Raw genomic sequence first — 27287 nt, 5'->3', positions numbered from 1 at the left:
TTATCTCTGAAAAACATAGAGCAACACAATGGAATAGCTTCAATTCTCCTTGTTACAAATTATACAAAAGCCAGAGCCTAACGGTGCCAAAAGCAACTGGTGTCGTTTACATAAGGGCTCGAGAGCTAATAGTTAACTTTCTCTCATTTAATTCCAGAAAGAGTAAATACCGCCTTACTTTACAACTACAAACGGGTAAAATCGAGTAAAATGTCATAAAATGGAGAAGAAAACATTAACCCAAAAGGAAAATGGAAAGGTTGGCTCCGACGCTCCCTCCCTCTCACGCTTTCGTTTGCGCTCCGGGCGGGTGCCGGCTGCGCGGCCTCGGACTCTATCGCCCCCGCCAAGCTCCCGTCCTTGGCGCCTCGAGCCTTCTGGCTTCCTTTCCCGCCCTGGGGCGAGCTCGGCCTCTCGCGGAGAAGCCCGTCCGGAGCCAGGCCTGGAAAAACAACAGCAAGAAACTTTGGCTCGGTTTGCGGTTCAGTGAAACAAGGCAAACACTCAAGTTTGGTTCGGGGCTGCAGCCGCCGGTTCCGATTTTGGGGTGGGGGTGGGGGGAGGTGTCACAACTCGGTCAGGTTCAAGTGCGCATGTGCGCGTGGAGTCGCTCGGGCACTTATTGAGCGCCCACTGTCTACGAGCCGCCCGGGGGTGTGTATCCCCGGCGCGCGGTGGGTGTGCGGGGAGGGCGCGTGCGCGCGTGGCCGGCGGGGGCGCGCGGACCGCGTGCACGCGCGCGCGGCGCCTGTGGCTGGGGAGGGGGGCGGGCGGGGGGGTGTGTCCCCGAGGCTCGCTCTTTCGCTCGCTGGCTGGCGCGCTCCTCCGCTCCCTTCCCGGGCGGGGAATCCGGGCCGGGTTGTGGCCGCGGCCGCGTACGTGAGCGCAGTGTCCCGGAGAGGGAGGGCAGGCCGGCCAGGTGGGCGCGAACGGAGCCTCGGCGGGCGGGCGGCCGGAGCGGAGCGGGGCGGTGGGCCGCGCCGGGTGGGCGGGCTGGGGCCGCGGCAGCTGCAGCCCCGAGCCAAGCCGAGCTGTCCGAGCGGGAGCTGCCCGGCCCGCGCTGCTGCTCGTGGCGGGGCGAGGTGAGCTGCGCGGGGACCTCGCGGCGCTGCAGCCCGGGGACTGGGGCGGCCCGGGAACTTCCCACGCTCCGCGCGCCCGCGGGGGCCGGGCCGGCGGCCTGGGGGCCCGGGAGGCGGGCGCCGCCGGGGCAGCGGCCGGTCGGGGCGCGGGGGCGCTGCGGCAGTGCCAGTGCCCGCGCTGGCCGGGTGGGGGGTGGCCGCCCTCTCTCCCGTGCGCCGCCTTGTTTATCTCGCCCGCCGCGGGCGCTCGCAGAGGAACCCCCTCCCCAACTTTGAGCGGTTGTCCGGAGTCGTCTCTCCGACGGAGACTGAACTGCCCCCTCCCTGACCCTTTCCGGCTGGGCCGCCAGCCCAACCCTCCCGGCGCCTCGCGCGTTCCTGCCCACTCCACCGAGCGAGCGAGCGAGCGGGCGAGTGCCGGGCTGCGGGACGCGCGGCGCGACACACCCTCCACCTCGGGGGTTGCCCCCTTCCCTTTCTGGCCCCTTTTGTCCACCCCCACTTCCTTACATGCGGTTTAATCCTGCCTCTCCTCACCGGTGTCCCCTGGCCCTCCTTGGAACTGGCACTGTGGGCAAGTGGGGTGCTCGGGTGGGGGCCTGGGCTGGGAGTTTGTCATGTGCAAACAATTTCAAAGGCAGATTTTTCTTCCCTGTCTTGGAGTTCAGGGCTCAGCGCCTTCACTTTAGGAATGACTCAGAAATCTAAAGAAGCCCACCTGCCAGGCGGTGGGGGTGCCACCGCCTCCTTGATATCAGGCAGTCCTAGGCAGTTTTCGGGAGCTTTGGAACATTTCCACCAGGCAGGCGTTTTCATGATGTCAGGCCGCCAGGCGCAGGGTTACGTACAGGCCACCACTATCTTCTTTACACTCCTCTTTCTAGAAAAGTGTCTCTGGTGCAGTTTGCCTGAAAGTGAGTGATCAACAGGTATCGCAGGCTTTTGTGATGCCCTCCTAAGGTGTTGTGTAAACAGAGGTTCCAGGTCTCAAGGAACTTGAAACACAGGGGAACACGGGAATTAAGTTAAACTCCACAGGCACTTTTGAGGGGCTGCTGTGTTCTCAGCATTATGCCAGGCTCTCAGGGAACGATGATAAGAGGCACACAAGAAATCTAAGGCCTCAGAAATCCCATTGGTGGAAGTGATTGAGAGCTCCAGTTCAAATTAATGTGCTATGGCTGCCTGAGGCACTGTAAATGCTGGGGGTGGGAGGAGGAATATGGAAGGAAAGGTTACAGTTGGGGGATGGATTTATGGTACTAAGTCATGAAGTAAGTCAGCACTTGGACAATAACTTGCTGGCCAAGGCCCAAAGGCAAGAGAGGGAGAAACTACAGGTGCCAGAGGTAGCAGAGGTACTGCCAGAGGAGAATAGGTCTGAACAGTTATCTCAGTGAGGGAGGATACAAAAGATACAGGAGATGATTCCGTCCAGGACTTAGTCTCAGGGAGGAGACAGAAACACTTAAGCACGTGAAATAAGACCTCAAGATAAGGCACAATTAACTGTCGAAATGCAAGGTATAGGAGAGGTGCTGCTGGAGCTCAGAGAAGAGTGCTATGGGCAGGAATCGCCAGGACTTTATTCCTGGAGGATGAGACCCTTGAGATGGGTCATGAGGTGTGATTGAACATGGCTTTCCTGAGAGACAGGAGGTGGGCTTGGCCAGACCAGGGAACGTTTCCTGAGCAGGAGATAAAGATGGAGAGGAACAATGGTTAGGATTGTGAAAGTCCTAGAAAGCCAGGCTGGGGAATTGCACTTTACCCTGTGTGTGCTGGGGAGACATTAAAGGTTTTTGAGCCAGAGAGTGACGTAACAGGAAGGTATTTGGAAAGGTTTTTTAAAAGTAATGTTAGGAGACAAATCAGTAGACTGTTACAGTTGTGGAGTGCTCAGAATTTGGACTGGGATAACTGAAAATGGAAAAGCGGGTGGATTTTAGAAGCATTACTGTTGAAATAATCTGTTGACAGGGGCAGGGTGAAGGAAGGAGATGAATGGAAATTAATTCTTTGTGGAAATTGATTACACGCCAGGGCCTCGGAACTGCTGTCGTTGGTAACTCGAGAAATCGGAAATGTGTATTTTGGAGAGAAGCAATTGACACTCAGGCTGCGGAGATTTCCTGTATTTGCCAAGACATCCAAACATAGGTGTCCTGCAAGCCACTGAAGCTCTGGGACTGGTGGGAAACCAGGCTGCCCGAGCTGGGGGAAAGAAGACCCTCAGAGTGGGGCATCGGCTTGGTCATAGCAATAGAGGATGCTAGTGAGTGGGACTGAGAGTCTGAACTGGAAGACTGAGCTGTATTGCCATTCCTGTGACATTGTCAGGTACTGAACCTGAAGTTGGCAAAGCAAGTTGGGATTGGAGATTTGAGGGAAGAATGGAATTTGCTAAACACATAAATTGCTGGGCTTTGAAACCAGTTAAATTTTGCTCTCCACCGAGACCCTTAAGCTAGTAGTCCTGGTGTCCCTTCATAGCTGTGGTGTGTGTGGGGGGGTGGGGTTGGGGTGGGGAAGCAACAAGATGGGGGAGCAGCAAGGTGACAAGGAGCAAGGAGGAAACTTGGGGCCCAGGGATACTGCCTTTCCCAGGGCCAGGTCTGTCCTAACCTGTGCCATTACCAGTTCCCGAGGAACGTGCAGTGGGAAGCTAGCTGGTGCCGGTTTTTTCCTGAGCTCTGAATTCTGCTTTCTTGTTGCAAGGATGACTTAGGGTGATTTGCTGAACAAATTCCCCAAGCCTCAACTTGCAACATCTGAGGGCTGGCGAGTTTGAAGGATGATTGCAAAAAGTTGCAGAATGGAGTGGAGAATAGAATAGCAGTTCCTTAGCCTCTGTATTTCTCTGAAATGCACGATCAGTGAACTAGCAGGGGAAGCTGACTTGGGTGGGCAGAGGTGTCCATTGGATATTTTTTCTTTATAGGTAATATATAGGTATAGGTCAAAAAAATTTCACAGAGCAGTGGTTGAGCTAATTTACTCTTTAAGAATAGGGTGTTTTGACTGTGACCTACATTAAGAAATAAAAATTACGTCATGACCTAGGTACACTAAATCATGTATGTAAGAATCTTAATTTTAAGTTCACAAAGCACTACCTTCTTTTGCGTGGTGCAATCTCCTTTGGTACTTTTATTCTTTTATTTTTCATTTAAAAATGCTTTTTGTCTCTCACTAAGGTGACTTAACTGCTCTGTAGTGGATGTAACCCATGGTTTGAAAACCGGCTAAGGAGAGTTTTCTCATCTAGTAAGTATTTATTAAGCTGCTCAGGTGCAGGGCTCCCCTTACTGGTGCCGTAAGTGGAAGCAAGCATGAGGAAGAGATTGAACATTTACAGGCTAGTTGGAGAGATAAGATATACCTGTGATTAAGAAGCAAGGCAAGATGATTAAATGCCAAAGTGAAAAGTAAGTACCTGTAGGGTTCATAGGAGGGGGCGAGCATCTTGTGCTGGAGTGGCTTGGGAAAACTTTTGGGAATAGTGAAGGGAGTCTGGGATGAACTCTTTGGGGCGTCTTATGGTGCCGCACAGGTAGGAGGGTGTGTAACACGGACAGAGGCTTGGAGTTAGGATGTGCACAGTATATGTAAGAGTGAATCAAAGGGTTCTTGTTAGAGAGTGGGGGGAAACCAGTCTAGAAAGGTGGGTTACGATCAAAGTTAGGGGTTGTAAACCAGCCTACAGAAGTGTTATAATTTTCAGTACACAAAGGTTTTAAAAAATTGGGAACAACCCAGAAAACCTCCGGGTTTGGGACTCTATAAAGAAGCAGATCAGGCAGTGAGCAGTGGCTGCCTCCTGTGCCCGGGAGATGGGCCCTGTGGTCCCCAGTTGTCACTGTCCCCAGACTCCCTGTCACATCAGTGTGGCCGCTCGACACTCCCTGTTTAGTCTTGCAGGACTTTGGGTTTGCGACCTGATCTTTCAAGAGGCTTAAATGCCAACCTGGGGGAATTTGGGATGGCTGTGCAGGCTCTGGGTGGCCACTGGCGGATTTGGGTGGGAGTCTGACATGATGGAATCTGAGAGATTTGTGTGCAAGTGATTTGTTTTAGGCAAGTCAACAGTACTTTCTGAGTTGCTGCTGGCTAAGACTTTGGAATCTTTTTCTGATGATTGGAATGGTGCTAATTAGGGAAGGCTTTGGGCTGTATTCTCTTATTGTGAGGCCAGTTTCTAGTGGCCCCAAGATCTCTCAGACACTCCCCTTGTCTACTTCTGGCTGGCATGATTAGATGGTGGCTCCTGGTATGTATGTTCTGAGAATGCTGTTGGGGTAATAATTTGGTGTGATGTGAGTCATGATTGTCAAATGCCATACGACATTAGATTAGATCTTTGGTCATGTGATTCAGTAATAAAGGAACAGCAAAGAGAGGGGCTGTTTCACTTCTTATTTCCTGACTCCTAGGATTACCCCAGGGGGTAGGCCTCTAGGATCCAGAGATTCATAAGCCAGTATTCAAAATGACCACAGAATTACTGGCTCAAACTCAGGTGTTTGTGCAAACGACTCCTGAAAACCAGGCTTATTTTGGGACGAGCTGAAGTGAGTAAATTCAGGTCTCTGTGGTCTAGAGACAGTTTGGTTTACCCTGGAAGTCCATAGCCACCAGTGATTCAGAACATTTCCCCAGGTAAGCTACAGGTGAGAGGGACCAAACAGTAGTCACCCTGCTTTATACAGGTTGCACAATCTGATGACTTAAAATTTTGCTGTTGTAACATTAACAGAAGCCAAAACTGAAGCGCACTTTCCTGAAAAATGTGTATTAAGGACATGGCTTTAGGACATGAGGATAACCAGAAGTCAGCCTAATGGTATCAAACTGAACCCATTTCCTGTCTTACGTGGTGGTTCGGTTACTAGAACAGAGGAATGAGGCAGTAGCTATGGTGCACTGTGACTTTGGTAAGGTATTTAACAGTTTCTTGAGATATGATGGTCTGTATTAAATAAGTCGTAGAATGTGCTGGTTGGTGTTATTAATTTGACAGTTGTATGCAAAATCTGTTAATTAGTGGCACTGAGTCAGCCTGGAAGGGGGTCTGAAAATGAGTGTCACAGGGTTCTATTCTTGGCCTTGAGCTGTTCAACATTTTTTCCAGTGTTGCAGATGGCGATACAGAAGGTGCGTTTGTCAACTTTGTTGATGGCACAGAGGTGGGACAGATTGCTTATTTAGTAGATGAATCAAGGTTCACTATCATTCAGAATGAAGGCCCAAATTAAAAAAGAAACGCAGTAAGGGGTAAATGTAAAGTCTGATGTCGTTTTTAAAATTTGAATTGTATCGAGATGTTCATACGTTCTGGTAAGTTAGTTCTACTTCTAGAGGTACAGCTAAGACCATATCCAAAATGTAGATGATGTTTTATGCACAGAGATTATTCAGAGGTTTTTTTCTTTTTTAAACTGGAGTGAAAAATTAGAAACAGCCTAAATACTCAGTGGTATGAGTGGGCTGGAAGTCATCTGTAAGTGATTCTGATGGATATGTCTTTATAATGGAATATTATGAAGCCATTAAAAATAATGTTAGGAATAGCTTTAAAATAACATGGACAAATGTTTCTGCTAAAAGCTAAGGTGCATCTACAATATGATTTCAAATCTTAAAGAAACAAAGTGTATAGAAAATGGCTGGAAATGGGGCACCTGGGTGGCTCAGTCCATTAAGTGTCTGACTTTGGCTCAGGTCATGATGTCATGGTTTGTGAGTTCGAGCCCCGTGTTAGGCTCTGTGCTGACAGCTCGGAGCCTGGCTCCTGCTTCAGATTCCGTGTCTCTCTCTCTCGCTGCCCCTCCCTCGCTCACTCTCTCTCTGTCTCTCAAAAATAAATAAACAACAACAACAAAAAGAAAATGGCTGGAAGTAAATATATTAGTAATTCTGATACCAAAATACCAATACTGGATAGATGGATGGAGTTAACTGACTTATTTTTACATTTTACATTTATTATTTATATACTCTATAACATGTATTTATAACATAGTGGGGAGAAAACACTGCTATAGATTTTTAAATGTATTTTCTAGAGTAGTTTTGGGCTTACAGCAAAACTGAGAAGGTACAGAGATTTCCCATTTGCCTGGGACGCATGCATAGCCTCCCCCACTATCAGTTTCCCACTAGAGTTGTACAACTGTTGCAATTGATGAACCTACATTGACCCATCTAATCACCCAAAGACCATAGTTTACATTAGGGTTTACTCTTGTACATTCTAGGAGTTTGGACAAATGTATAATGACATGTATCCACTATTATTAGAGTATCATACAGAGAGAGTACTTTTACTGCCCTAAAATCCTCTTGTGCTTTGCCTATTTACCCGTCCCTCCCCCCAACCCTTGGCAACCACTTTTACTTTTTCCTGTGGGCAGTTTAGCTTTTTCCAGAATGCCGTATAGTTGGAATCATACAGCATGTAGTCTTTTCAGATTGGCTTCTTCGACTCAGTAATATGCAATTAAACTTCCTCTCTATCTTTTGATAGTTTGATAGCTCATTCCTTTTTAGCACTGAAGAATATTCCATTGTCTGGATGTACCACCGTTTGTTTATCCATTCCCCTACTGAAGGGCATCTTGGTTGCTTCCAGGTTTTAACACTGTTTAGGAATAAAGCTGCTGTAAACACCTGCAGCTGTGTAGGTTTTTGTGTGGACATAGTTTTCAACTCCTGTGGACAAATGCCAAGAGGTGTGACTGCTAGATCGTATGATAAGAGTATGCTTAATTTTGTGAGGGACTGCCAAACTGTTTTCCAAAGTGGCTGTACCATTTTACGTCCCCCCCCCCCCCCCCCCCCAGCAGTGAATGAGAGTTCCTGCTACTCCACATCCTCACCGGCATTCGGTGTGGTCATTGCTCTGGATTTTGGCCATTCTGGTAGGTGTGTAGTGGTGTCTTGTTCTAATTTGCATTTTCCTAGTGACACACAGATGACATCTCTTCATGTGAGTTTTGCCATCTGTATATCTCCTTGGGTGAGGTGTCTGTTAAGACCTTTGGCCCCTTTTTTAAAATCAAGTTGTTGTTTTCTTACTGTTGAGTTTAAAGAGCTCTTTGTATATTATGGATAATTGTCCTTTATCAGATGTGTCTTTTGCAAATATGTTTTCCCAGTCTATGGTTTGTCTTTTCATTCCCTTGAACACTGGTGTTTAAAAACACAAAACATTTTATTGTTCAAGGACAGGATAGGGTAAGGGTTGATGGTTTATTCAGTGACTGATCTTGAGTACCTACCTGCTATGTGTCAAGCAGTGGATTAGGCACTGGAGTCCCAAAATAAGACTCAGTCCCTGACCTGACGTTGATGATCTGATTGCAAGGGGAGATGGTCCTGTGAATAGACAAGCACACTGTAGCCTGGGTGGTACCATAGGCACACTGAAGAGGGCAAATCATGTGGGAAAAAAAGTTTTGAGATTGTTCTGTTGTTCATGGTTTAATGTGAGCCCTGAGTGGGATGAGGCTTTTAAAAAATTGAATCTAGTTAGTAACTAGAATCAGAAATAACTGGATCAGAAATTCATTGTTCCAAGCAAAGGATCTAGTTTTAGCGACCTCTACTGGTCATTTGACATTTGGGCCATGAGGGGGTTGGGAGGCATGATTTAAGGAAACATGAACAAGAATGACTTTATTCCCAGGAAGGACACTAGGATGATGCAGGATCAGGAATGATTGGAGTGAGGACGCTCGTGGGGTGGGTACACAATAGTGCTTTTGAGTATTTTCATGTATTAGCGGGTATAGGAAAGAGTAGATTTACTCATTGTTGCTTTTGGTGTTGGAATATGACCAGTGGATAGTAAGGTGGTTTATCCTTTCTAGCTTCAGATTTCTTATCTGTAGAATGATTATACATTATAGGATTCCTTATCTGTAGAATGATTACACCAGGTTGATGAGCTCTCAGTTTCCTTTTAATCCTAAATACTGGGAGAACAGACATCAGTTCAATACGAAAAAGGGTTTTTTGGCTGGCAGAACTGTCCAACAATGGAAATGTCTGCCCATGGAATAGTAAGTTTCCTGTTGTCAGAGGTATTCAATTCGGGCTGAATGCTGTTGATAAGAAATGCCGTAGAAGAGAAGGACAGGAATTAGGCTGACCTCCAAAGTCCTTTCTAGCTGTTAGGGTCAGGTTATTATGTGACTTGTCAAAGCTGAAAGATAATGTAGAGGAGGGGATATACCTTTAGTTGCATAGTATTTGAGTCAACATCATCATGTAAGCTCTTGTAAAAATGTTTCTTAAAAAAATGTTTTTAAGTGGGTCTCCACACTTGAGAGACACCTTTGGGGTCATTTTAGAAAGGTTGAGGAGACCCGTTTCCAGGTTGGTTAGGGTTGTGGCCCCAGGGCTGCTGAAAATTGAATTTGGTCTTTACGAAAAGCAAGAAGGTGGTGGTTGGGTGGAAGTGGCAAGTACTAATAAAAGAGATTAACATGTAGAAGACCAATGTGTTTACTGGCCAGTTTTATTCAGGAATAATGAATGAATCAAGATGGGGCCCCTTAATTGAACACTGGGTTCTCTGCTTGGCTTTGGAAGGACCAGGGAGTGCCGTTGACCATCTCCTTCCTAGTTCATTTCCCACATTGCACACATATCACCAGGTATTGCACGATAAACACCGTCCTGACATCAGGGATAACACTGAGCCTCGTGATGGCTTTGTAGGTTTAGGGACAAAAAGAATGAGGGAGGATAAATTTAAAGAAACTTTGGAGTGGGATTTTCCAGGAATGTACATACTTAGTTTATATCAGACAATAAGTTTGTGGTTTGAGTTAAAAATGTTTACTTTTTCATTTTTATTTATAGCTGACACGTAGAAAATTTGATTTGATTTTGTCTAAATTTTACTTAAATATATGGTTTGTTTAGAATCCACTCTGATTATTTAAGGTTTTTAGATTTTCTTCCTGCTACTTTTGGATTACTTTTTTTGTTGTTGTTGGGGGCACTGTTAGGGCTAAATCCCATAGCAGAAGTTTCTTGGCTCTGCAGAGAGAATGGAGGTTTATCTCATCTTTGGAGAATATCATGAGATGGTTTCTGTCTCCATTGTCCATCTTCACATTTCGGCACTTGAAAAATCAGTATTTGGCAAGAAAGTGCTCTTTTTGCACAGAGTAAAAGAATTTGGGGGTACACAAAATAGGGAATGACAACTTTAGCTGCGTGTAAGAAACGTAGGCAGAACTTGGTCATTTAGAACTGTGGTTGGAAATGCTTGTGTACTTAAAGTGCTTGGGTGTCCTTTATCTCAGTATCATTTGGGGCTCAGAGTGTGCGGCACATCATCTGTGCTTGTTGAATTGCTGTGAACTGGTTCCTTGGGCCACATACAGGAGGCATGGAAACCACTCAGAGTATCATACGCTTTTTTTTTTTTTTTTTAAAGCAAAGTATGATAAGAGATAACTGCTCACAGCCTTTTTTGTCCTCTGAGTATTGGGAAGCCATAAAACTCTTTTAGTAAAAACAACCACATTCAGTGGCTGTTTTTTTTTTTTTTCTTTTCCCAAAGTGCTGGTGGAATGAAAAACTCCCTCTCCTCTTTCTATTTTTCTTTTGCTGCAAATGAATTGCTCTTGGTGTGCCGTTCTTAAATTCATGTGTCCTCTATCCATTTTAATCTTGTTATCTATTTTTATGGTGACTGTCGCCATGGTACTCGAGCTCTTTACATAGCACAACAGAGATTTCAGATGTCTGATAGGACAGCTCAAAGTTCTGCTGCAGCTAGCAGAGAAACAGTGTTTGAGTAGCTTTTTTTTTTTTTTTTAATTGAGGTATAATTTGCATACAGTGGAATGCTTAGATCTTAAGTGTGCTGTTCAATCAGTTTTGACAAATGTGTTTTGAGATAAGACATTTCCATCACCCCAGACATGTTCCTTATGACCATTACCAGATTATCCTCCCCTGTAACCAGAAGTATTTCAGCTCTGATTTCTGTCACCCTGGGTTAGTTTTGCCTTAGTAGGTTCTTAATTTTAAAATGTGTTTCTGAGTAGTGCTTTGAAGAGGTGGAGGAGTATTCTATATGGCTAGGTGGCCCTGGTAAGTAAATAATTTTTGGCACTTGTGTGCTGGGGCATTCAGATTCCTTCTCATTAGTCCACGGCATCCAGATTAATGTCAGAAATTCTGATTCCCAGGTAGAAGAGTCTGAGGCACAGCCAGCCCAGTGTGGGATATGTGTGGTTGGGCAAGGGTGTTTAGTTGGTTGTGTTTGGGAGAGCTAGAACGCTCAGCCAGAAGAACTGTAATTGCTCCTAGGACATCCCCTTGGATTACCCAGAAAGCCCCCTGACATACTTTCTATCTTCTGCCTCTTCCTTGAGCTAGCATATAAATTTAAGGATTCACAGAGTTACAGCGTTGGGCTTGTAATATTGTAACAAGATTGGTGTTACAAAACCCACTCTCTGCACTGCTGAGCGCTCAGCCTCCTGGAAAGCATGTGTCAAATTCAGATAGAAATTGCCCCCAACACATTATTGAAATGTATTGAACCGGGTCAGTTTCTTTCTTTTTAAAAAACTTAAATGGCTAAATGAAACTTTCATTACAAAAGTAGTACATGAATACATTCTCTGTAGGAAAAAAAACAATGCAAACCTTCCAGAGGAAACAGAATCTTTCTTGACAACCACTCCTAATCCCAGTCCTTCTCCAGAGGTTAACCACTGTTAGGAGTTCGTTGGTGTCCAGATGCTTTACATACTTGGGTTTATACCTATAGAACTTAAAACAAGTTAAGTGTATTTAACTGGCACTAGGAGCACTGTGCTGTGCTCCCTGTCTTCCACAACAGAACATCTTGGTGATTGCTTCCTGTTCGTATGTATATCTAGGACTTCTTGATTTTGTCTAACTCCTGCATGGCCTTCCTAAGAACCTTCCTAAGCAATGGACATTTTTTTTTTCATGTTTATTTATTTTTGAGACAGAGAGAGACAGAGCATGAACAGGGGAGGGGCAGAGAGAGAGGGAGACACAGAATCGGAAGCAGGCTCCAGGCTCTGAGCCATCAGCCCAGAGCCCGACGCGGGGCTCAAACTCACGGACCGTGAGATCATGACCTGAGCCGAAGTCGGACGCTCAACCGACCAAGCCACCCAGGCGCCCCAGCAATGGACATTTAAATTATTTCTAAATCTACTGTTACAAAACCTGTTACAATAAACTCAGCTGCACATGCCTCTTTGCAACACAGGTGAGTATTTCTCTAGGGTAGAGAAAGAGCGATTGCTGAGTAATGGGGCGCTCCAATTTGAAATCTTAAGGAAGATACATTATAAGGCTAGTTCTTAGCTTAGACTTAATGTAGGCCTGGACATACTTGACGCGTGCTCACATGCGAAGTAAAGTCTTCCCTCCCTTCTTCCCTCCCTCCCTTCCTCCCTTCTTTCCTTCCTTCCTTCCTTCCTTCCTTCCTTCCTTCCTTCCTTCCCTCATTCCTTCCTTCCCCACTTCCCCTCCCTCCCTCTCTTTCTTGTTGACACACAATGTTATATTAGTTCCAGGTATACAACACAGTGATTCAACAATTCTATACCACACGTGTAGCTACCATCTGTCACCATGCAACTCTATTACGATACCACTGACTGTATTCCCTGTGCTGTGCCTTTCATCCCCATGACTTATTCCATGACTGGAAGCCTGTACCTCTCACTCCCCTTCACCCATTTTGGCTGTCCTCCCACCCCTGTCCCCTCTGGCAGCCATCAGTTCTCTGTACTTATGAGCCTGATTCTGCTTTTTTATTTGCTTTTTTAGATTTCACATATGAGTGAAATCATATGGCCATTTGTCTTTCTCTGACTTATGTCACATAGCATAATACCCTCTAGGTCCATCCATGTTGTTGCAAATGGCAAGACTCTTGTTTTTATGGCTGAGTAATACTCCATTGTGTATATACCCTGCATCTTATTTATCCATCCATGGACACTGGGTTGCTTCCATATCTTGGCTATTGTAAATAATCCTTCAGTAAACATAAGGGTGCATATATCTTTTCAAAATTAGTATTTTTATTTTCTTTGGGTAAATACCCAGTAGTGGAATCATATGGTATTTCTATTTTTAATTTTTTGGGGAAACTCCATGCTGTTTTCACACTGGCTGCACCAATTTGCATTCCCACCAGCAGTATATGAGAGTTCCTTTTTCATTACATCCTCACCAATACTTGTGATTTCTTTTTTTTTAATATTAAAATTCTTAAAATTTCTTTTTGATTTTAGGCATTCTGACAGGTGTAAGGTGATATCGCACTGTGCTTTTGATTTGCATCTCCCTGATAATTAGTGATGTTCGGCATCTTTTCATGTGTCTCTCTCTTGGCCATCTGTATGTCTTCTTAGAAAAGTGTCTATTCAGTTTCTCTGCCCATTTTTAATTGGATTTTTTTTTCTTTTTTTTTTTTTTTGGTGTTGAGTTGTATAGTTTCTTCCTATATTTTAGATGCTAACCCCTTACTGGATATACTATTTGCAGATATCTTCTCCCATTCACTAGAGTTGCCCTTTTATTTTGTTGCTGGTTTCCTTTATTGTGCAAACATTTATTTTTATGTAGCCCCAATAGTTTATTTTTGTTTTGTTTCTCTTGCCTCGGGAGGCAAGCCTTGAAAAATGTTGCTAAGGTTTCCAATGTCAAAGAAATTACTGCCTATGTTCTCTTGTAGGATTTTCATGGTTTCAGGTCTCACATTTAGCTCTTTGGTCCATTTTCGGTTTCTTTTTGGGTATCGTGTAAACAAGTGGTCATTCTTTTGCATGTAGCTGTTCCATTTTCCCAGCACCATTTATTGAAGACAGTGTCTTTTCTCCATTGTATATTCTTGCCTCCCTTGTCGTAGATTAATTGACCATATAAGCATGGGTTTATTTCTGGATCTATTCTGTTCTTTTGATCCATGTGTCTGTTTTGGGGCCAGTACCATACTTTTTTGTTTACTGCAGCTTTGTAGCATATCTTGAAATCTGGCATTATGATATGTCCAACTTTGTTCTTCTTTCTCAAGGTTGGTTTGGCTAGTCAGGGTCTTTTGTGGTACCTTAAAAATTTAAGTATTATTTGTTTTAGTTCTGTGAAAATTTCTGTTGATATTTTTGGTTTGCATCAAATCTGTAGATTGCTTTGGGTAGTATGGGCATTTTAATAATATTAATTCTTCCAATCCATGAGCGTGTGTCATCTTCAATTTCTTTCATTGATGTTTTATAGTTTCCAGTGGCATACATAGATATTTTATTCTTTTTGGTGTGGTTGTAAATGGAATTGTTTCCCTAATTTTTCTCTCTGCTATTTCATTATTAGTGTGTAGAAATACAACTGATTTGTACGTATTAGTTTTGTGTCCTGCAACTATATTGAATTTATTTATAACTTCTAATAGTTTTTTGGTGGGGCTTTAACTGTTTTCTATGTATAGTATTATATCATCTGCAGATAGCGACCGTTTAACTTCTTCTTTACCAATTTGGATGCCTTTTTTCCCCCTCTCGTGTCTGATTGCTCTGGCAATTGTTTTCTAAGACTAGGGCAGGATTTAGGTTGTGCTAGATGTATGCCCCCCACGAGTCAGGGCTGCTTGGCTAGAAGGGTTGGTGTTGGAAGAACCCCTTTGAGCCTCATGGTTCGTTCTGTTTGGTCTCCCCAAGGACTTTGGTCTGCATGTTGGTTGTGGTTGTGTGGAGAAGAATCACAGGATGGATAAGCAGCACACTGAGGATTCTGGATGATAAATTTTAAATCCAGTTAATTTCCTAACAGGAGACCTTCAATGCATCTGTAATTCTTTTCCATGACATCTTTAGAATATAAAGTGTAGCTTAAATGCTCAAGCCAAGGGCGAGGCACATTTGGAAGCATTTTAGTGTTCTTAAAAAAAAAAAAATCTAGAACACTGTCATGTTACTTTTATTAACAGTTTCATTTTATTTGGAGAAGGATGATGTGTGTCTCTCTGTATTCACACTTCTTGCCATCGTCTCTGGATTTCTGAGAACTCTAGAAATGATGAAAATTCATCATGTCAAGCCAAGTCCTTGCCTTTAGGAGCCAGTGTGGCAAGGGAGGACTTGGCTGTGTCCCTCTTGAAGGCACATGCTGGTGCTGCTGGTCACCTATTTGCTGGTGAGAGGTGGAACCCTTTTGCAGCCTGAATTATTTCACATGTATTTGCCTTCAGATCCCTTGTGCAGATACTAATGAAAACAGTTCTGGTTCTGACCCCAGGGGAACCCCACTGTTGCATTAAAACTATTGTCCAAACCCAGTAATGCATTTATATTGCATTTATATTGCCTTCTTTTGGGGGGGTATTGAGGCATCTCCTCCTCCCGTCTCCCTGGAGTGTTAACAGGCATTCCCTCCTCGGTCATTTAGGATTTGGGGACAAAGTTGGCACCCACCTTATCTCTCCCGTTTGATAGATTCTCTCGAGGCCCTCCTGGCCTTGATCTTTCTGGCCGTCTTAGCATGCCCTCCCCATCACACCACACAGCCTATGTTTTACAATATCTCTTTCTTGTTGGGCAGCAACCAGTGTCCCCAGTGTGGATGAATCTCTAAATTTATGGGGTGGGGGGTAGGTGGGCGGTGTGTTTCTTTTTGTTTTTAGTACTCTTGTAGTGGTGCTGGTGCTGGACAAACAGTTGGTTTGTTCGTCTTTTGACCTTTGTGATCACAGTAGTATGACGGTCTGATCTGTAGTGACATACAGGTCTTTTTATGGCATTCTGACTGTTGCCCCAGAGCTTTACATGGTTATAATGTTTTTTTCCTTAAATGTACTACATTGCCTTTATCATTGTTAAAATTTACTGGCTGCTTTCCACCCTATTTGTTCAAAATTTCCCGTGTGATCTTCCCATAAGTTTGGCTCATCACTACCCAGAGTTTGGTGCCTTATTTCTATTATTATTATTATTATTATTATTATTATTATTATTAATTTTGGCTATCACTTATTTGCAAGGAAGGGACAACATTTAGTACTTGAGGTGCATTTTTTCATTTTTTTTTCCTAGGCTTCTCTGTCAGACCAAGGGAATCAGAATCTCTAGGAAGAGGAGTGTGGAGACTCTTAAAAACCAAGACACTTTGAAAAAAAGCTGCATTGCTTCCTCAAAGCTCCAAATTATCCTTTGAGTAGGAGCCAATGTTTTCCTCATTTTACAAGTGAGGAAACTGAGGCACAGAGAGGTGAGATAATCTGCCTGAGGTCACATAACTGGGAAGTTAGAGTTCATTTGCAACCCAGTCTCACTGTGCATTCTCTCTGGGGTATTTATAAAAGTGTTAAATAAGAATAATTGCAGTCCTAACCCTGGGTGAGCCCCACACTTGATACTTGGCTATCATAATGCCCATTTCATTTCCTCTTCTAGGCCCAGACCACCAATACCACATTAACCTCTCAGTGACTCAAAGTTTTTACTAACAAGGAGCCTTTAAGAGGCTATTTAGTCTAGCCTCTTACTCTTCCTGATGCATAGTTTTCTTGCATAAGATAGTAGACAGAGCATAGCTTTTGGAGTCAGACATATCTGATCTGATCACATGTCTGTTCTGTCACTGTCTAGCTGTGTGGCCTTGGGCATATTACTTAACCTCTCTGAGTTTCAGCATCTCATCTGTAAAAAGGAAAAGATGATGGTACTTGCCTCATGAGATTATCGTGAGGGATGAAATGTGATACCGTATATGAAATGCTCAGCAAGTGACTGGCATATAAGTCTTTGGCAGATAATAGCTCTTGGAACATTCCTGAAAGAACATCAGTCTTCGAAAGGCTGTTTATTACATAGAAGATCCCTATTTTTCTTTTGCCAGTTTATTCTCTAACAGTTCTAGCAAAGTGGTTAGATGTGATTTTGTGTGTGTGTGTGTGTGTGTGTGTGTGTGCGCACATGGCAGTGCCTTTTCCCTCAAAAGGTCCTAGTCCTCTGAACTAAGTATAGTCTACCTGTTAGCCTGATACAGGGCTGAGATTCCATGTGGTGGTGGCCTCCTTGACTGTCCTTGGGGCAGGCAGGAGCTCACCAGTGCCGCGTAACCATGGCCTGTGTATCTTGGCCTACTGAGCACTGATTTCATCCTTCACTTGTCTCAAAACTCAGGAGCGTGAGCCATCTGGTCTCTGTGATTGATCCACATTTGTTTTGGCATTTTGGCTTAGAACATCCTCTCCAGTGAGCGCTCTCTGACCAATGCCATTAGCCTGTCCATTTCAGGAGAAACATTCAAGGGTGGACACCCTGATATCCTGAGCCAAGACGGGGGTGACTGACCACTCATTCATCCAGTGTCTCCATCTCTGTTTTGTCTTTGAACTCATCGTCAGCCCCACAGTTATGGGGGCATGAAGACGCCTTAAACAGCCTTCTTCAGAGAAAGGTACTTCCTTAGTGGTCATGCTTTGGGCAAGCACCCTGTCCACTGTGTTCATTTTTCACTGTGTATTTAAACAGTCTTCCTTTATGATATCTGTAGTCTTTTCACTTAGGCCGACTTTCTATTTTCTGGGGAAACGTGTCTGTCTCCCTCACTCTCCAGGCACCCAGCAGATTTTTTTTTTTTAATAGATTTATAACATACTTTATTTCGGCTTAATTAACTTATGTCAAACACTTAAAATTTTAACATGTACATTCATCTAACTTTAGGAGCTTAATGCTAAGAACCGTCTTTTTCTCAGGTTTCAGTGTCAGAGTGCTGGGTGTTCTTTGCCTTTTCCTGAAAGAAGCCCATTCTGATTCATTCATCTAATTATACAGCGCAAATATATGAATGTAGCTCCGGAGCATATTAAATGCTTTTATAAACAAGTGCTGGATGTGTGATCCAGGTGGGAGCTCATAGTTCTTTAAAGGCAGGGTCTGAAGCTTAGGCTTCTTAATTATTCTGTTCAGTTCATTGGTAAGAGCCTGGCACATGTGTTGAATATCAGCAGGTTTTTAAAAACGCTGTTCTGGGGTGCTTCTTTCCCTGGGTTTCTGGTGAGTTGGTGCTGAATTGTTTCCCATATGGGTCTGCACCGGTGTGGGCCTGATCCGGATCTGGGACAGCTGGAATCTCAGACTGAAGTGTCTGCAGGAGGCAGGCCCTGGAGGTTGTTCAGAGAGGCCGGTCAAGTTACGCCTCAGGGAGCTTTGGCAGCAGGCCTTGAACCACCCTGGGCAGGGCACCAAGAGTGAGATTTTGGCTTGGGGGAGGAGAGCAGGATTGGGACCTGTGTGCGGAGAGTGAAGTGAGCAGGGGCCAGGTCATGTGGGAGACGGGCAGTGGCTTGGGGCTCTGGCTTTCAACTGCAGGGGCAAAGCTGTCTGGCTTGGTGTTGAACTCTAAGCCCTGATCCCTGGGGTTGATTCACTGTGGCCAGCAGGCCTCCAAATGGAATATGCTGGACTCCCCTATCTTGCCGAAATCAGTTTTGTTGTGATTTCAGTTAATCAGTGGCTCACCCGCAGTCTACTTCTTGGTTTCCCTTAGAGCCAGTGGTTGTATTACTGGTTCTGGTTGAATATCCTTTGCTAATCGTGGTTCCCAGATGCCAGCTTGACAGTGGCTACTGAGCATTCAGAGTGGCCTGTTGTGGTACATAGCTATCTAGCCCTGGTCTGGAGTAAGGGGACGGGGAAGGAAACACGTCTGTCAAGTTCCTTCCTGGTGCTGGGAACTTTTCTCAGTTTTCACAGGTGAGGCCGGAAATTGAGGTTCCAAGATGGTGACTGAGTGTCACAAGTCACACAGGTGGAGGTAGACCTGTTCGAATCCCTATCTACCAGCTGTTCTTTCCCTAGAGAAGTGCCCCCTGCAGGGAGTGTGCCTTGGCTCAGCTTCTCCTGCACAGGCTGGGTGTTCATTTTGATGAGCCAGGTTCAGCCCCTCAGCAGTGTCTAGCCTTTTTTCCTCTCTGAGCCATGGCATTCCTGGGGGATTGGAAGCATTCCCGTTGGTATTGGAGGAATGCTTCCCTCTCAGAGCATAGCAGAGTCTCCCAGGGGAAGGTGATAGAGTGATAGGGTGAGGAGCTGCCTCCCATCTGGAAACAGAAAACACACATAGTTAATTGGGGAGTGGGAATAAAGGGAAAAGTTAGATTAAAAGTTGATTTGTAGTAGCTTGCCACCTCCCTTCTTGCCAGACAGGTCTGTAGCCATTGGCTAGTCAGCCATTTCGGTCTTAGAACAAATTCTGGTGTCCAGCTCCTATTTCAGGATTTAAATGCTTTCACCCACTAGAATATTCTGCCAGGCCAACATCACGTTTCTTGTGATTTATAGTTTCCGAGATTATAGCTTCCCATTAGCTTGCCTTTTAGACCGGTGCCTCCCAGATGAATCTTGGATTCCTGAGAGATATTGGGGGCACCTTGATCCCTTTCCTTACCTGTTTATCTTTCCTGGTTAGGTGTCTCTGAGTTGACCTGTCTTGTCTGCATGTGCATGGTTTCTTATGTTTAATTTTGGGGCTCACTCTGCTGGCCCGCCCCCAGACAAGGTGGCACCTTTCTTGGGCACCCGAAGCCCCTTTGCGCTCTGATCATCCGCCACAGGACAGGGCTGCTGCCTTTTTATTACCTGTTGATTCCAGCCAGGCAAGGCAGCGGGTGGCTCACACCCTCCTTACAAGCCCCACTATCTGTTTACTTAGCATTGTGGACAAATGCGATTGTTATTTTCTCCAGTTTTATTGAGAAATAATTGACCTGTATCACTGCACGAGTTGAAAGCATACAGCATGATGGTTTGATTTACATATTTTGTGAAATGATGATCGCAACAGATACCTGTCTTCTCATATAGATACAATAAAAAGGAAAGAAAGAAGAAAGGGAGGAAAGTGTTCCTCAGGATTTACTGTCTGAACATCTTGCCTATAGATCACACAGCAGTGTTGGCTCTAGTCATCATGTTGGGACATCACTTACTTATCACTGGAAGTTTGTGTCTTCTGGCCACCTTCCTCTGATTCCCCCCTTCGCCATCTGCCTGCCTTTGGTAACTACAAGTCTGATTTCTTTTTCTATGAGTTTTTGTTTGCTTGTTTGCGACGTTGTTGTAAATGGTAGGATTTACTCGTTTTTCATGGCTGAGTAACATTCCATAGTGTATATATACATCTTTATTCATCCATTGATGGACACTTAGGTTGTTTCCATTTCTTAGCTATTGTAAATAATGCTGCTGTGAATGTAGGGGTGCAGAGATATCTGATTTAAGGTTTTCTGTACCTTTGGGTAAATTCCTAGAAGTGGAATTACTAATATGGTAGTGCTGGTTTTAATTTTTGAGAACCCGCCACACTGTTTTCCACAGCAGCTGCACCAGTTTGCATTCCCTCCACAGTGCACAAGTGCTCCCTTTTCTCCACATCCTCACCAGCACTTGTTGTCTTTTGTCTTTTTGATGATGGCTGTTCTGACAGGTGTGAGGTGTTATCTCATTGTGGTTTTACTTTGCATTTCCCTGATGATGAGTGATGTTGAGCATCCTTTCATGCACCCATTGGCCTTCTATATATCTTCTTTGGAGAAATGTCTGTTCGGGTCTTTTGCTCACTTTTAATTGGGTTATTTGTAGGTTTTGTTGTTGTTTGTTTCTTCCTGTTGAATTGGATGAGTTCTTTATATGTTTTGGATATTAATCCCTTATCAGATATATGGTTTGCAAGTATTTTTTCCCCCATTCTGTAGGTTGTCTTTAGGGAATGTGATGATTCATTCAAATGACTGTTGAATCCAAAATAGTTTTTTCTACTTTAACCACTTACATGAAAAAAAAAATAGAGAATGAATTTCTCTGCCTTTTTTTTTTTTTTTTTTTTTTTGTCTCAGGATTGGCACCTTGAGCGTCATTACTGCACAGGCTTCCCTTTTGGCATGTGCACTACTCGGGGCCTTATGCTAATGGGCTCTGGATTGGTAGGCTTTTTAAATTCTCACCTCCATGTTTTATTCTTTTCTTCTAAATTCTTTTTAATGTTTATTTGTATTTGAGAGAGAGAGAGAGAGGGAGAGAGAGAGACAGTGCATGAGTGGGGGAGGGGCAGAGAGAGAGGGAGACCCAGAATCCGAAGCAGGCTCCAGGCTCTGAGGTGTCAGCACAGAACCCGATGTGGTGCTTGAACTCACCAGCTGTGAGATCATGACCTGAGCCACAGTCAGACGCTTAATCGACTGAGCCAACCAGGTGCCCCTCACCTCCATGTTTTATATTTTTGGGGGTGGTTCTTTTGTTGCCAGCTTGAGCTTTCCATTACTATGAAAAGTAATAGGTCCCTTCTATTAGATCCCTTCTTCTGATAGATCCCTCTTCCCATTGAAACTCACACTTTCTTTCTCATAGTCCTATGAAGATCAGATAAGGCCATGGGAAGGCATCAGGGCTGGGAACTCCAGAGCCCTCCAACCTGAGCCCCTGTCCTGCTGCTGGGTCTCCACTTGTACAGAAGACAGAACTAGATCAGAGAGGATCCAAGAAAGCTGCAAACAACACAGCTTGCTAGCTTGGGCAAATAAATGACCTTGAGGAGCCTCAGTTTTCTGAGCTGTAAAATGGAGATTATATTGTCCTTCCATATTTTTTTGAGTTGGTGGGAGGTCAGGAAGAAAAGGAAGACCCCAAATGTGTGCATTAAAATGAGTGTAAACCCAAGTGTCATTCGAACAGTCCTTGGTGGTTTGAGTTAATGAGCAGATCTCTTATATGCCTCCTCTAAAAACTGCTAGAGAGAACTGTTCTCTGTGGCTCGTTCTCCAGGAGATAGTCAGCTCCTGGTTCCCTCCCTCCCACTGGGCTCTGGGTAAAATGCCGAGTCAGCAATCACTCATCTCCCCGCCTCCTTCTGGAACGCTCATAGTTTTAGCCCAGTTGAGATCAGGTTTAACCACAGTGCATGCACGCACACACACATACATATGTCCTTATGTGCTCTCCCTTCCCCCCATGCATGTACAAAAACAGTGCTGCATAAACTGTCTCCCTCACACAGCACATTTGCAAGCATGTTTTTACTTAATGCCTGCTACCTTATATAAATTCTCTGCCTGTTTTCAATAGAACACTAAAACTCTACCTTTGCTTTTGATAACCTGCCTTCATTTTAGGGCAAGCCGCAGGTATTCTTTCTTATGACGTTACTTTTGAACCTGGGACTCTCCTCACCCACAGGAGTATCATCCATTTAAAAATCCTAAATCTGATGGGCTAAACGAGATTTGGTCTGTGTCCTCAAAGGGCTTACAGTCTAAGGGAGTTGCAGCCCTACTGGCAGCGGTAGAAATAGATCCCTGAGCCTGACCATGTGCCAAGCACTGGCCTGAGAAGTGTCCCGTGTAACACAGAGTAGTGTATGCAGGCCAGAGCAGCGAAACAAAGGGCATCACAGCAGCGGTTTTGAAAGCGACCCGGGGAGCTAGGTGTGAAGGAAGGGGAAGTGCTTGTTCCTGGGCAGAACTGTGAAAACAGCTTTCCTTCCCTGCTGGCAGTGCAAACAGAATGGTCCCTTTTACTTGATTGAATGATCGCTGTGCAGTCAGACTAACAAAAGTGTTTGTTGATGAGGGTCCTTTATTATTTGCTGGAGAAAATTCAGTGTAACTAGATCAGATGACCTATTTCTATGGCCCATCTGCTGGAATATGAAAATAGCAGTGCTATTTGGGACCCTTGTTTTTTCCTTCCATTATTCTATTACATGTATTACAATAATGGGAAGGCTCGGTACTCACCGGGGGATGCTGTGGAGAGGATGGGGGATAGGCAGCCTTTGAGGTGCCTGTCAATTCTGATAGTCTATAATTTTAATTTTACTGGTAGTCTAAACCATCATATACCAATGTGGTGTAATCTAGCTTTCTGAAACCATCAGAAAAAGAAGATGATTAGAATGCCCTGAAAGTCCAAATGGTCATTTTTCGAACAGCTGATTTAGAAATGTTGGTACGGAATCAATCACTAATGTGCCCAGTGCTGTATATCTTAAAGCTTGTATTGTGAAAATCTAAAATGCACACCACATATTTTGAAATGCTATAATAGGGTCTGATAAATAACTTGAGAGGTCTGAAAGTTTTAGCTTAGGCCCTTGGCCACTCTTGGAGGGGTTTCTTTCAAAAGCCAGGCTGGGCAGAGTCCTCTGGGAAGAAAGGTTGAGGTATGACCAGTGAAGGCAGTATTTTGTTTGTTAGTTTGTTTTTACTTTTTCTGGAGAAGGCACTCCAGGAAAAAACACAAAGCTTTAGAACCACCAGTGGTAATAACAGAGTATGACAGCTGGTTTCTGCCAGGGTTCAAATGGTGATCTGAAAACTATGAAGACCACAGGCATGTTTGCACATTGTCATAAATATGCTGTAAATGCACGTGGCATCTCTTGACAGAGATCATCCCTGGCTAAGAATTGCTGGAAAATGAATTGTGTGGGAATCCTGTTCTCCAGTGAGTTCTGTTGTAAAATAATAGATATGCTTTGCTACAATATTTTGACCTTTGGATGAGCTTAGAAAATCACTGTGGGGAGTGCCTGGGTGGCTCAGTCAGTTAAGCGACCGCCTGGATTTCAGCTCAGGTCACATCTCGCGGTTCATGAGTTCGAGCCCCACATTGGGCTCTGTGCTGACAGTGCAGAGTCTGCTTGAGAGTCTCTCTCTGCTCCTCCCCAGCTTGCGCACTCTCTCTCTCTCTCTCTAAATAAAGAAACTTAAACTTTTTAGAAGAAAAAAATCACAGTGAAAACAATTTTAAGTTAAAACTTTATAGATTTAAGAGAAAAAATTAGCTTTCTGATAAAAGATTTAAGACTGATATGCAAAATACTAGCCAAAGAACTGAAAACTCCAGCTGTCATTCTGGGTAGTGATTACCCAGTGGAGATCATAAAATAGGCAGAAAGCTGAGGTTTAGTAGAGGACCTGAAACTCTTGGCAGAGGGTTGATGTCCCTCACCATGCTCCATAAACTATTCATTAGAGAGGAAGCAAGCACCCAGGATTTAGCAAATGGGAGCCTTATTCCAAACTTCACTCTCCTTAAAACAACAACAACAACAACAACAAAAAACTCCCAAGAAATCCCATTAGTTGTGTACTGAATCACGTTGCCTTATGACTTGCATCCTGTAAGTGCCATTAGGTGATGTCCTGGCTTGCTGCAGTGTCCTTGGGTGGTCGGAGAGAGCAGCCATCGTGCATGAGTACATGCACACACACGTACGTGTGCTGAGACAGGTGGTTGTCCAGCACCAGTCACATGTCAAATAGCAATTTGCAACTCAGAACCACAGAAAGGGTTTGTTTTCCTATTCTGTCTGTTCAAGTTATTTAACTGATGGCAGATGTCCTCATTAAGGGCTATTAGCACATCAGAATATGTTTGCTGAGCCTGGAAAAGAGTTAACCCCTTTTGGACACTGACCAATATATGAGGGCATCCAACCCCACCCATTAGTGACAACGGCAGGGTGAGAAGCACAAGGTGACTCAGGATCCTCTTAAAACTGTCCATAACTGGGAAGGCTGTTTTTTAGAGTGAGTTTATGCTTCAAAGAATTCTACAGATAACTTCATAAAGTGGGATTTGGCTACTTGTTGAAACACTTTTAGCGTTAACCTGAAATAGATGTTTTTTGATCTCTTTTTGTTGCACTAGACCCATATAGTAAATTAAGGCATGGCTCTTTATGTGGACCACCAATAGCTCCCAAGAGAAAATCCATATGGGGAATGACTAGAAGTAGAGATGAGGGAAGAGGGGTTTGAAGGAGGCTATAGTTAGACTGAGAGAAGCATGCTAAGGAGGGATGGTAGGATCCTCACTCAAGGTGCAGAGTGGTAGGTGATCCTAGAAAGTCACTCTAGGTCCAGAGTTAACCTGGCTCCTTTACCCACTTGCATCATAGACCCCTGTAGGTACTGCAGTTCATTTCTGAATCCCTGAAGGACTCTGTTGATGATGTTGTCCATAAAGCCATGTCCATAAAATAATGAGTTTACTAATGAGCACAAGAGAGGTATTGATCGCCCCTGGTGATGCTGCCTGCTCTACATTTAGTCTGATTTGTATTCTTCATTTCCATGCTATCAATCCCCAGTATAAACTTAGCAAAAATTTTCCTTAACTTTTGGGATTGTCCCATTATCTCTTTGTGCCCTCTCAGAGGGCAATCAATAAGTGTGTAAAGGTCTTCCTGAACCACTGAATGATTAACAGTGACTTGGACTGTTTGACAAGGTCATGCTAAAGCACTGACCTTTATTTTGTAGGTAGGAGGCCAAGTGGAGAAGAGATTTTCAAGGAAAGAAAATGCACAAAGAAATGGAGAGACTTGTAGGGAGCTATTTTTTTCTATCAGGGTTCATTGACATAGGAAAAAAATACCATGTAGATGAAAAGTGGCTTAATTAACTGTTTTATTTTGAGAGACCCCACACCTACTAGAAACCTCCCTTCCCCTGCCCAGGAGCACTGGCTCCTATTTGTGTAGCCTCAGCAAGCTGACCTCTCTGTGGCTCGGTTTCCTCATCAGAAATAGAAGACTGTTGATCTCAAGTTGTTTCTGAGGATTTAATTAGGTACAATCTGTGAAAGCTAGTGCCTATTAGGTACTTAATCAAGGCAGTTTCCCTTCCTTGTTTCTCTTCTGCTTTTAAAAATTAAGATGTGGGCATACTATAAATAAATAATGAAATGTATTTTAGTGGATTTGGGCCAGTTAAAGGAGAAAGGCCAGAGAGAATGAAAGCAAATGCTGGGATGAGCATTGGGTGTTGTATGTAAGTGATGAATCACTAAATTCTACTCTTGAAATCATTATTACACTAACTTCGATTTAAATAAAACTGAAAAATTAAAAAAAAATTAAAAGTAACAACAAAAGCAACGAAACAACCACCACAACAAAGTGAAAGCAAATGCATGTGGGGACAGGCTGGAAGCAGACAGGTTCACCAACTTGACACAAATCCAGCAGGCTTTGGAGGGCTTGGGAGTCACAAACCAAGTAAAAAGTATCCTTTAAATTAAAAAAGAAAAAGGCTTACAAAAACATCGTCAGAGTCTGTTAGCCAAATATTTCAGGCCCCATCTGAAGACTGGAAGCCCAGGAATTTTGGAAATATTATCCTTTCTTCATTTTCAGTGCTAGAAACCTCAAACTTCCTGCTGTGGAAAAGTGGGGGTGGCCACTGTGTTTTTTGGTCAAGAAAAGGTTGGGTTTTTTTTCCCTTTTTTTTTCTTTTTTTCCCCTGGATGGGTGCTGCCATCTGATGTCTCCAAGTGGTACTGCGGCTTTGCCTCTAGCTCTTAGGAACCCATTGAAATTAAAAAGTCAGAGGTTCTTGTTTCTGGCTGGAGGCTTCAAGGATGAGGGTAGATGACTGAGTTCCTAGAACTGACTTAGCTTGGATATACTTTTTTTTTTTTGTAGTGGTAAATAATTTACTCTTTACATTTTTCTTCCTTTTTAGTGTTCTAGTAAAGCTTCCCAATAGTGTTATTCAGTAACACTGTGAAGTCACCAGACAGCTAAACAGGAACTCTATAGGATGCTGTGACTCTGACCTTTTCTTATCTGTTCTTTGCTTTCTAGGGAAATCATGGTAGAGATTCCATGCTATCTGGTTCCATCTGATTCCGATACCATGCTATCTGAAGCTTGGAGTAAAATACTTGTAAAAATGAGCCAGTTACTTTTTCTCAGTGTCTGCAACTTTATCGTTATCTTTTAAACTTATTTTTCCCATTTGTGTTACTGTAGAGATGTTTGCTTAGCATAATTTGCTGGAATATGGTTGGAAAGAGGCCAGGATTAGGAGATGTGGAGATAGCATGGGACCCAAACAAAGCCCCAAGACACTTTGGGACAAAGTAGGGAAAGTTTATGGAACTGTTCAAAATAAGTTTGAATTCATAGCTGTGATGATGGTTTTCTTCTGGTGTGAGTGTGGCCAGGGGAGGGGGAGTGGAAGGGAGGAGAAATGTGGCTGGAATAGTCTCTTGAAATGCCAAACTTAAGAGACTGCAGTAGAGTCAGCCTGGTGGGGAATGAAATATCATTGGTATAGAGGTCTATGAACATCCTTGTATTTTATACCTCCTACAGCACTGGGGAATGTGCTTTGCACATAGC

General features: G+C 44.0%; 1 protein-coding gene across 2 annotated transcripts in view; it reads left to right on the top strand.

Annotated features, from left to right (window-relative positions):
- The first annotated feature begins 792 nt into the window (after positions 1–792).
- The window catches only part of ZNF395 (zinc finger protein 395), a 44302-nt gene continuing 17807 nt past the window's right edge, over positions 793–27287 (top strand). The window contains exon 1 of one of the 2 annotated variants that reach the window (XM_045055613.1): positions 793–919. The gene's annotated coding sequence lies outside the window, so the exon portion shown is untranslated. Of the gene's footprint in view, positions 920–955; positions 1083–27287 lie in introns of those variants that run through there. The other variant, XM_023252631.2, reaches the window with a different exon arrangement.

This window comes from Felis catus, chromosome B1 (assembly GCF_018350175.1).
Source record: "Felis catus isolate Fca126 chromosome B1, F.catus_Fca126_mat1.0, whole genome shotgun sequence".
NCBI lineage: Eukaryota > Metazoa > Chordata > Mammalia > Carnivora > Felidae > Felis > Felis catus.
This window is presented reverse-complemented; position numbering and strand designations above follow the sequence as displayed.